The 11,973-nt window shown below is 37.2% G+C and overlaps 2 long non-coding RNA genes across 3 annotated transcripts; both read left to right on the top strand.

Annotated features, from left to right (window-relative positions):
• The first annotated feature begins 8,808 nt into the window (after positions 1-8,808).
• Positions 8,809-9,570, top strand: LOC145000920 (uncharacterized). The gene is made up of 4 exons (XR_013661418.1): positions 8,809-8,923; positions 8,995-9,087; positions 9,181-9,340; positions 9,421-9,570. It is a non-coding gene; the product is annotated as an uncharacterized LOC145000920 (long non-coding RNA).
• Positions 9,571-10,220: 650 nt separating this feature from the next.
• LOC145000928 (uncharacterized) lies at positions 10,221-10,883 on the top strand. Of its 2 annotated transcripts, none has more exons than XR_013661420.1 (3): positions 10,221-10,350; positions 10,543-10,647; positions 10,717-10,883. It is a non-coding gene; the product is annotated as an uncharacterized LOC145000928 (long non-coding RNA). The 2 variants fall into 2 exon arrangements; XR_013661419.1 differs by having other exon boundaries at positions 10,723-10,883.
• The last annotated feature ends 1,090 nt before the right edge of the window (positions 10,884-11,973 follow it).

Genomic DNA, 11,973 nt, shown 5'->3' on the forward strand with positions numbered 1-11,973 from the left:
GCTTAAGGACCGAATTTACCTTCTGCTAGATAATCCTGACAGAGCAGAGAAACTCTTAACTCATATGAGAAGAGTAAGGTAGCTCTAAACCGAGTAGCATAAATTAGCCTGATTTGGAAGAAACGATAGGTATAGATCGAATCATTAAGGCCTACTCAAGATCGTAGAGGCTTAAGATGACATGCAACAGCATGCTTCTAGGGACCCTTAACTAGTTCATGTTGAAAATAAATCATACCTGCCTTAGATCCACAGTCGGTTAGCCTTGTTACTCATATTGCCTAAGAAAAATAAAGAAAAACACCAAACAAACAATCGAGATAGATAAAATAATACTAAAAAAACTATAAAATGTTTTTGGATTTTCGAAATTTTCTGAAAAAGAATAAAAACAGAAAGATAAAATATTTTTGGATTTTTGAAATTTTCTGAAAAAGAATAAAAACAGAAAGATAAAATATTTTTGGATTTTTGAAATTTTCTGAAAAAGAATAAAAACAGAAAGATAAAATATTTTTGGATTTTTGAAATTTTCTGAAAAAGAATAAAAACAGAAAGGTAAAGTATTTAAAGTTCAAAGCAAACAAAAGATATGCACAAAATATACAACCGAAACCTTATCTTTTAATGAGAGAAGCGAAATAGATCGAACATTCGGTTCATTTTTGTTCCAGAAAATTATGGAGCAGAGATAGACAAAGCGGTCTATCCATTTCTATTCCCTGAAATTCGAGAGCCGAAATAGACCGAGCGGTCTGTCCATTTCGGTTGTCTAATTTTTAATGAGAGATTTGAAGATTCGGTACCGACTCTCCTTCCATCATGCCCAAGCCTTGTAAGATTTTGTTAAAGGTTGCTTCGGGTAAGGCTTTAGTAAAGATGTCAGCCAGTTGATCAGCAGATCGAACAAAGTGAACTTGCACGTTTCCGTCTTCTACATGATCCTTGATGAAATGATACCTAAGTGCAATGTGCTTAGTTTTTGAGTGTTGCACTGGATTATGACAAATCCTTATTGCACTTTCAGAGTCGTAGTAGAGAGGAATCTTTTTCATACTTAACCCATAGTCTCTTAATTGACTTTGAATCCAAACCACTTGAGAGGTACAAGATGCAACAACGATGTATTCAGCTTCGACTGTGGATAATGAAACACAGGTTTATTTCTTGGATTGCCAACTCACAAGTTTTCCGTCAAGAAATTGGCATCCACCTGTAGTACTTTTTCTGTCCAGTCCACATCCTCCTAGATCAGCATCAGAAAAGGCTTGAATGAATATCCTGATTTTGCAGGATACTAGACACCGAGAGATGAAGTTTTCTTCAGATATCGAAAAATATTCTTCATAGCAAGCATGTGAGGTTCTCTTGGATTGGCTTGAAACCTGGCACAGTAACAAACAGAAAACATAATATCTGGTCGACTAGCTGTTAGATACATAAGAGACCCTATCATTTGACGATAAAGTGTTATGTCCACAGCAGGTTTCTCCAGAGATGGGGTTAGCTTAGTGCCGAATGCCATAGGAACCTTCACTTTTGAATCACCCTTCATTCCAAATTTCATTAGTAAGTTATTGGTGTATGCCTCCTGGTTTATAAAAATACCTTCTGGTCCCTGTCTAATATTCAAACCAAGGAAAAAGTTAATTGGACCCATTGCGCTCATTTCAAATTTAGTCTCCATCAACTTCCTGAATTCAGCTGCTAAGCTTGGATTCGTGGAGCCGAAGATGATAACATCAACATAAATCTGAACAATCATCAAATGTTCGCCTTCCTTCTTACGAAAGAAGGTTGGGTCAACCAAACCTTGTTTAAATTTTGACATTTTTAAGAAGCGAGTTAGTGTTTCATACCAGGCTCTCGGTTCTTGTTTTATCCCATAGACAACTTTATCCAGCACATAGCAGTGATCAGGGTATTTTTCATTCACAAAACCAGGCGGTTGTTCAACATAGACGGTTTCTTCTAATTCTCCATTCAAGAAAGCGCATTTGACATCCATTTGGAAAACTTCGAAGTTCTTGTGAGCAGCATATGCAAGAAAGATTCTAACAGATTCCAACCTTGCTACTGGAGCAAAGGTTTCTTCATAATCTATCCCCTCTTCTTGACAATAACCTTTTACTACCAAGCGAGCCTTGTTACGAATGACATTCCCCTCCTTATCCAGCGTATTTCTAAACACCCATTTCAGGCCGACAACAGAGGCATCTTTCGGTGTGGGAATCAACCTCCAAACTCTGTTGCGTTCGAACTCATTGAGCTCATCCTGCATTGCTTGAACCCAATCAGAATGATCAAGTGCAACATTTACAGTTTTCGGCTCTATCTTGGAGATAAATGAATTAAACATACAAAATTCCATTTTAGAGAATAATGCAGTTTGTTTTGCCTTCAGTTGAGACCGAGTAAGAACACTTTCAGAAGTTTCACCAATAATTTGCTCTTTGGGATGGTCCTTTGTCCATTTTACTAATGGAGGATAGCTTGGATCATATTTTGGATTCAGTTCAGCTTCTACTTCTATTTCAACATCTGACGGATCACCTTCACCTTCGTCAGTAGAACTATCACTTACTTTTTCCTTCTCCCCCTTGACTGGCGAAGTGAAGTCTCTGTCAGCATCAGAGTTTGTATTGCTTGTTGAAGTGGGTGTCTCCCCCTCGATTGGATTTTCACTTGTGATTTTTGGATCAGTTGTATCTTTATCATCTGTACTTTTAGATGTTGGGGATGAACTTGGATTCTCTCCCTCAACAGAAACTTCAGTTGTCGTTGGAGTGGTTGAGCTCTCCCCCTGGAACGTTGAAGCTTTACTTGGAGAGCCTTTGGATGACTTAGGACTTAGTGGTTTTCTTTCCATCTCTTTAGTGGCTTCATCTATGGCCTTCTTGAGATTATCTACTTTGTTGTCTGCTGCTGTTGCCTCCGAATGAATTGCCTTTTCTAGTTCATCGAACAGCCGAATGTATTCCTCAAACAGGTTAGATATTGGAAACGAGACCTGTCCAGATTCTGGGAATATGTCTCCTGAAGCATTTTCAGTCCTTTGAACCTTCTTCATATAATTGTCATCAAAGGTGATGTAATAAGTTTCTTCAATTTTTATGGAACTCTTATTCAACACCCTATATGCTTTTGATGACAGAGAGTAACCCAGAAATATGCCTTCATCAGCTTTAACATCAAACTTATTTCGGTTCTCTTTAGAGTTAAAAATAAAGCATCGTGAACCAAAAATATGGAAGAATTTGACGTTCGGTTTCCTATTATTTAAGATCTCATAAGGAGTTATGGAGAATATCTTGTTGAGCAAAGACCGATTTTGAGTATAACAAGCAGCAAAGATGGCATCAACCCAGAATTATAAAGGTAGAGAAGCGTAACTGAGCATGGTTCTGGCTGCTTCACATAGAGAACGGTTTCGTCTTTCAACAATCCCATTCTGCTGTGGTGTATAGGGGGCCAAAAAATTGTGAGTTATCCCCTTATCAGCCAGAAAGTCTTCAAAGTCCTTGTTCTTGAATTCACTTATGATGTTTCTGACTATCTTCCTTAATTGCACTTCCACTTGCTTGATGACCACCTTCAGCTTGAGAGTTGCATCTGATTTCTGTTTAAGAAAGAAAACCCAAGTGATGTGGGAAAAGTCATCTACAATAACAAGAATGTACTTACTTCCACCGATACTCTCAATAACAGAAGGTCCACACAAATCAATGTGTAACAATTCAAGTGCTTCCACTATCTTAGTATTGATGCGTGTTGGGTGGCTTTTTTGACTTTGCTTACCCATCTCACATGCTGCGCATAAATGCTCCTTATCGAACTTGAGAAGAGGAAGGCCTCAAACATGATCCCTTATCACCAATTTGTTGATATCTTTGAAATTTAGGTGTGATAGACTTCGATGCCATAACCAACTTTCATTAGTGTTTTCCTTTGACAGAAGACAAATAGCTGGTGTCCCTCGTATTGGATTAATATTTAAAGGGTACATCTCACCCTTCCACGCAGATTTCAGCAGAGGCTTCTTGAATTGTTTTTCAATTATCTCAGACCCCTCATCATCGAATGATACCTTCAAACCTGTGCCCACAACTAATTGCGATACACTGATGAGATTTTGCTGCAATCCCTCTACATAATCCACCTTTCTGATTGAGAAATATCCATTAGTTATCATGCCGTATCCTTTGATTGTTCCAAAGGAATTGTTTCCAAACTTCACAGACCCACCATCTCTCAGGGACCGAAACTCCCTTAGCTCCTCCTTCCTTCCTGTCATGTGATGCGAGAAGCCACTGTCTATATACCATTCTTCGTCAAACTGCTCGTCACTGATTACCTGCAAATTCAAGCAGATTTAGGAACCCAAAGTTTCTTGGGTCCTGGTGAGTTTTTCACAGAGAAAGGAATTACAATAGAAGCATCAACCAAATAAGTTCGTTTAATTAGAGTTGTTTGATCTTTTCTTTTAATGGTATACACCTTGATTTTTGATTTATCTTCTTTAAATTTTAGTGTATCATTTGGTGTTGCTTTCGATGGTTTAGTGTTTTTCGTTTGATTCCTAGGTTTAGTACAGGATTTCTTATTTTCTTTCTCAGAATCTGATACCAGCTTTCCTTTTCCTTTGATGTCCTTTAAAGAATTTGTTTTATCTTGGGACTTGGAGGATCCATAACTAGGATTGGAATCGAATCTGGTTTTAGGACCGAATCTGGGTCGAGGACTGAAAGTGGGTCGAGGACCGTAAGTGGGTTGAGGACCGAAAGTGGGTCGAGGACCGAAAGTGGGTTCACGACCGAGACTAGACTTTTGGTTCTGGGATTTGGAATAACAGGAATTTGGACTAAAGTTTTCCTTCATCTTTTCCTTTCCCTTGTCCACATATTGTTTCCTGGGAATCTCATAGTTGGGATTTTGAGAATTCCAATGCCTTTTACGTTCATTCAGATTCGTGGCGTATCTTTGATTTCTCTGGCGTTTCTATTCAGCTAGCTCCTTCTGAGATTTGTGAACATTGAAGCTTGCCTTTGGTTTCTCTTTCTGGTGGGTTGCAGGTGACTTAGTATGAACTTTCGGTTCTTCCTCTCTCTTGAGCAGAACTTTCAGTTCTTCCCTCTTGATAGGAACATCAACTTCAACCATCGGTTCTTTAGGAACATCTTTGGTTCCACTTGTGCTTGGAATATCGAAACTGGAGGGTTTGTTGAGGGGTTCTGGTATGTATCTACCATTGACTCTCCATGTGGTTTTCTCAGATAGTCCCATAGTTTCGTCCGCGTTATCAATAGGAGCAGACCAGAAATAGTCTTCGCAACCTACAGTGTTATCTTCATCAACTATTGTTCTTAATTTTGCCATCTGCCTTTGAGTGACTCCAGTCGTAGCATAAACCTGATTTGGCACGGTCTGGACCTTTTGATAAACCAAGGCTTTTTCCTTGAATTTTGGTTTCTGGTCTTTTGACAGACGAGCAAACTCAACCAAATTTTCTGATATTAGAGGTTTTTCACTCTTGGTTTCATTTTTTCATAAACTTAGAATAATCAACTTCATCTTCTATTGAGATTTCACTCATCTCGCTTTCCGCATCAAATTCAGACGAATTATCTAAGTTTATTTAGTATCCTTAACAATTTTAGCATTTGACAAGTCGAATATTTGTATAGTTTCAGTTTTAATCTTTAGCCTATCATTTTCATCTAAGATATCTTTTAACATACTTTTATGTTCCTTAGAATCGATGAAAGTTTCTATCTTATCCAAACCTAGCCTATACGACATTGATGTTTCTTCAGAAGACACTTTTGATTCACATTCTGCTATAACTTCATCTTCTTTAAATTCAAGAAAGGGCAAAATCGTCTTATGAATTTTCTTACCAATTTCACAATTTAAATGTAATTGAGAAATATTAGTATAAAGATGTTTCACAATCAAACAAAAAACATTTCTTTGTTTTAATAACTTTAAATTGTCTCTTTGCAAATAAATACTTTCATCCCTAGCCCTAACTAACTATGCTTCCTTTAGCTCAATCCAGATTCTCCTCTCCTCACTTTTTGAAGATACCCTACCGAGTTGGTCAGTTAGGTTAGAATTTGCTAAGCGTGTTTGCATGAGGCTACTACTTAGGTTAGAGAATTTAGAGTTTAATTCATTTAATTGTTCTTGATAATCAGTTTTTGAAATTTTAAGAGACTCAAGAATAGAATGTACCTTTTTGATCAATCGATCGTAGTCGTTGATCTTCTCACTCACTGGCTTGGCCGCAAAACACTTATTTTCAGTTAGGTTCAGCTCCGAATCTGCACTCTCGGTTGATGGACCAGCAGTGACGATAAAACATTTTCCACCCGCATCTTCATTCTTTGCCACATAAGCCTTTCCATGAGTGGGTCTTCTAACCTCTTCGTCTTCAGAGTCGGTTGACCATACTTCTACGCCACTGAACTCATCTTCCTCAGCATTCTCCTGTACGATTAATGCATTCATTGAGCTGTTGGACACCTTTTTCTTTTTGACTTCTTCTAATTTGTGCATATAATACGCTTCGTCATCTTTAACCTCTCTCTTCTCATCCATCTTTCTTAACATGCAATCTTTGGCAAAATGGTTTTTGCCGTGACAATAGTTGCAGTCGTATCCAGAGTCTCCTGCAAGCTTCTTCTCCTTTTTATCTTCATCCTTTTGAGAGGAGACTTTCGGTTCATCCTTCATCTTCTCAGAATTGTAACTTCCACTACAAGAAAAAAGACCTTTAATGACGCGCAAACAATGACACGCGCTGATAGAGGACACGCATTTGTACGTGCCCTAAAAAATAATGTTAGCTTTGCAAAATTTGAAGGATAGAGAACACGCATTTTTGCGTGCCCTACAATTAGTGTCCAAAAAAAACACGGAGGGCACCTACCATAAATAGCGTATCGTGTAAAGATGTCGCTTTATATTTTTTTAGGAAGGCGTGTTCTCGCTTTTTTTTAATAGGCGATGGTGGGAAATGAAATCCCAAAAATTAAACACCCGCCTCATGCTTCTTCTCATTCTACAATCATCTAACAAAGAACCCTAATTCTAATGCGAGGCTGTCAATCCTTTTGAAGCAGCCCGTCTTCATGTATCTTGATCTGCACTCTCTCTTTTTTCTCTTTGCAAGCCCTAAGCCGCCATCACCAGCATTGAACCCCATCAACTCTAAGCGGCCTTCGATTCTGTAAAGGGTGTTTTTCTCGTATGTTTTCATCAGTGCTATCAGACACTACTCTTCCCTATCCACGATGTTGCTAAGTCTCCGTTGTCGGTAACTCCGTCCACGCTCTACGGAAGAACTACGTTATTTTGGGGCTAATCTCATCTGCTTCCAATAACGATTTTACGTACGAGGACGAAGAGGATGATGGGTTGGTGGTGGTGGTGGATAGAGACCGGCGTAGCTATGGGTCCAACACTTTGAGTTCTAACGGCTTAATCGAACTTGGTTCGCACCAGGATTTGAGGTTGGTGAGGCGGATTGGTGAAGGGCCACGGCGGAAAGGGAGCAGAGTTGAAATGTGGTCGATGGTTTTGTCTGGGAGTCATGGAAACTTAGTGAATCTGGGAATCAAGAACCCTATATTCTCACTGTATCTTGCTTATGATAGTTAGACTTACATATGTTTCACGTGGTTTCTTTTGCTTAAGAGTGATTATTGTTGCTATTTTTGCAGTCATGGCGACGTTCATGAAGGATCTTATTTTGATGAGGCTCAATTTCATTCAAAGATGAAAGAGCTGTAAGTGTCCCTCCTATAATCCAATTGCTGATTGAATGTGAGAAATTAGCAAGGTTAATCATTCACATGTTGATAAGTTATTAATTATACAGGCTTTCACAGGCTAATCTTATGTCTTTATATTTTATAAATGTTTGGTCAACTGTATTTAAAGATCTATAATGAAAAAATTACTGGTTTGTTGGATCCAGCTCAAAGAAATCTTCAAATAAGAGAAGATATACTAAAACAAGTGTATATGTTGAAAATTTAACAGAGGAGTCTGTTAGCAGTATAAAAGATGTGACAAAACTTCTAAAAAAGGTTTGGATACTTGACTCTTGTTTAATAAAAGGTTGCCATTATAATTAGTGCCAGAGTCATCAGAAAATGTTAATATTCAGATTCTTTATTTGACTTTGTTTTATGTGTTTCTTAATATGATAGTTGTATGTAAGGGTTGTCAAATAGAAGGACAGGAGCTACAAGTATAAATATGGAGAGTTCATGATCTCACAACGTGTTCACTTGTGTTTTTGAATCACGATGGAAGGTAAATTTTCAAGTGCTTTGCTTTTATGGTCCCTGTGGTATGATGGCAATTATAGGTTCAATCCAACTTCTAATTTCTTTACATTGTTTAGCTACAACTTTGTTCCCTCTGACTCACACCATTAGAAAAGAGGTGTTAAATCCTTTAATAAATGACCATTTTGTAGAATAACAAAAAGAGAAAATGAGGGTAAATTGGTCATTTTAAAAGGACTTAACACCCGCCTCATTTATAACGGTGCGAGTGAGAGGGACTTGGTGGTGGTCTAGGTATTGGAGGAGGTTCTGGTACAGGGATGGGAGACATGTAGGCTCTTTATCAGTTGTTGGATAGTGACCAACCTTTCTTGTGTGTGTGTGTGTGTGTGTATATATATATATATATATATATATATATAATTAAATACACCATATTTGTATCTTTATTTTCTAGTTCACACTCTTTTATTTCTTCACCTTGAAAATGCAATTTTCATTCCAATGTACAGGAAGAAGAGAGTCGAATGGATGAAAGATTAACATACAATTGCAAGTGTTCTTTTCTAGAAATCTACAATGAGCAAATTGCTGATCTTCTTGACCCTTCATCTACAAATTTGCAAGTAAGTTTAGTTGTTTAATAACCTTAGTACCTTACAAGTACAACAATTTTCTAACTTTCTCTAGTTTTTAGCTAAGGGAGGATGTCAAGAAGGGTGTGTATGTGGAAAATCTTACAGAATGTGAAGTTCACACTGTGGGTGATATCCTTAGGCTTCTAAGTCGGGTAATTACTATTAAATATCTCATCACTCATGGTAAAATGACATTACTTATTTTACCTTTTTTCTGATTACTGTTGTGCTTCTTGACATATAAGGTTCTGCAAATAGGAGAGTTGCTGCAACAAACATGAATAGAGAAAGCAGTCGTTCCCACAGTGTTTTCACGTGTGTGATTGAAAGTAGGTGGGAGAAAGACTCGACATCTAACCTTAGATTTGCAAGGCTGAATCTTGTTGATCTGGCTGGTTCAGAAAGGTGTTGCATTTGATTACAATCCTTTTTTTTATAGTTTCTTGTTTTGTTACTCATCAAACCTTTTCCTTTTGTATTAATAGACAAAAAACTTCGGGTGCTGAAGGTGAATGATTAAAGGAAGTTGCAAATATAAACAAATCATTATCTACACTAGGGTATGAACAACTTTATTTTCTATACTTTTTCTTGCTTTGTTTTCCTCCCATATTTGTAAAACGGAATCTATCTTTCTAGTCATGTGATAATGGTTCTAGTAGATGGTGCTAATGCAAGGACACGCCATGTTCCTTATAGAGATTCAAGATTGACATTTCTTCTACAGGTGAATACTGTAAACTTTTAATTTTTTGTTTGCTGTGAAATTCAACGTCATTTTTCGTTTTCTTATGTTTACAAGTTACGCCATGTTATGAAGGACTCGTTGGGTGGTAATTCGAAAACAATGATAATTGCTAATGTTAGTCCCTCGATATGGTATGTTCATATATTTTTACTTTTATTTAATAATCCATCTTTCTTGTTTTCTTCCTAATTTTTAATGATAAACCAACCATCTTATCTTGTCTTTCCATGTCAGTTCTGCAACTGAAACATTAAACACTCTCAAGTTTGCTCAGCGTGCAAAACTTATTCAGAACAATGAAAGCAAGTTACATAATTTTGATCTTATTCAAAGCACGATTTTTAAACTTTTCATCTTGTTTTCTGTTTCCAAGGGTGTTGTAAATGAAGATGCCTCCTAAGATATCATGGTGCTTCAACAACAAATACAACCGCTAAAGGTAATTCTTTTCTTCTGTTGTTATTTTTTCAAACCCAATAAAATTGTATCAATATTCTATAAAGTAACCATCTTTCTATTCAATCAGGAGGAGCTTGCTATCCTTAAGAGGAACAATACATCCAGGTCTTTAGCATTTGGTCCAAAAGTCATTGAAGAGGCTACCCAAGAACACGAGAATGATTGCAATGGACATGATAACAAAATCCTGAAGGTTTCCTCTAAACAGGTATACTAAGTAATATTTAGGGGGTTCATTGTTTTACCTACTATTTCACTGTGCTAATTCACAAGAAATTATAATGATTAGCTACTATTTATACTTGTTTTTCAACTAGATACTAAAAAGCCGACAAAACCTTGTTGTTTGATGATTTTACCATTTTGGGTCTCATTTACTTGTATTCATTCTGTTTCTCAGCTGAAATCTTTAGAGAATTCATTGACTGGAGCCTTGAGGTGAGAGCAAATGTCGGAAGCTTCTATTAAACAACTTGAAGCAGAAATAGAACAGTTAAATCGACTGGTAAATTGTTATCCAATTTGGTCTGTAATATGACATCACTCGCATATTGTATTTAAAACTGAAATTTAGTTTTAGGTTCGTCAAAGAGAGGATGACAATAAGTGCACAAAGATGATGTTGAAGTTTAGAGAAGACAAGATTCATGATCAGATCCAAAATGTAAGATATGCAAGTTTTGGTATTTAAGCTTTCCTATTTCACCCATCATCTATGAAGTAACTTCTTGAAAATGACAATAGGAAGCTGCACAGGACAATAAAGAAAACAATTCTGTTAGATTAGAGGTTTGCACTTGGTCTTTTACCTTTTCTCAGTAAAATAAAAAAACTTATTATCAGTCTAAGTTTAAATGTTACATTTTTCAGTTGTACTTGGTCTCTACTTATAATATTCCAATACTCTTTTCAAATTCTTATTTCCTTTGTTAACCAGATTGTTGCGAGATCTCAAGTTCTTGCATCGGAATTCTGGTAAAAGCACTGATTTCGATGAACCTGAAAATATGTCTATAAATGGCAAGTTTCATGAATCATCAGCATCTCAGATGGGTACCGAATCATCCTCCAGGCCACCATTGAATGCAATTCGAGACCCTGTAAATGGCAAGTTTCATTGAATGTAAGCGTGATCTGGAATTTGGGTTTAAAAGCTCGAAACTGGATAGAACGCCCACGAAGGTCAATGCCAGTAAGCATTCAGAATCAGGGATGCCAATGAAAACTCCAGAAAAACAAGGAGATCTAGCTAGGAAGAGATACGGATGGGGTTCGGGTTCAAGGATGGAGGGGAAAAGCGGGACTATGAATATGAACATGAATACAAACACTCCTAGGTCATGTAGAACAGTTGGAAGAACTTTAAGTTCAGGTTATTTTGAGTGTAATTCTACCTAGAATACACAGTCTAATTCTACACAGAACACACCTACAAAGAGTGTGAATAAACCTCCAAATCCAGGACTGTCTCAAGGAGGTAGTTCAAGGCCTCCAATCAGTGGAGGTGTGTGCGGCAATGGAAGCTTTGCCGCGTTATCTAGAGGACTTCAAAACACATACACTACTGTAAATACTGTGGAGGTACCACATATCGACCTCAAAGAAGATCCATCATTCTGGATGGATCATAATATACAAGTAAGTTCACTTTTTGACATAACACTTATACTAATTCCACAATCATTCAACTTCAAAAGGTTTACCTTATGGGGTTTGCTTTTTTTAGGTTTTGATACAAATTCGTCCACTCAACAACATGGAACTCAGTGCTCAAGGTTACAACAGGTGTTTACAACAAGAAAGTGCACAATGCCTGACCTGGGTAGGGCAT

Source organism: Lactuca saligna, chromosome 1, assembly GCF_052625555.1.
Source record: "Lactuca saligna cultivar CGN05327 chromosome 1, ASM5262555v1, whole genome shotgun sequence".
NCBI classification, from domain to species: domain Eukaryota; kingdom Viridiplantae; phylum Streptophyta; class Magnoliopsida; order Asterales; family Asteraceae; genus Lactuca; species Lactuca saligna.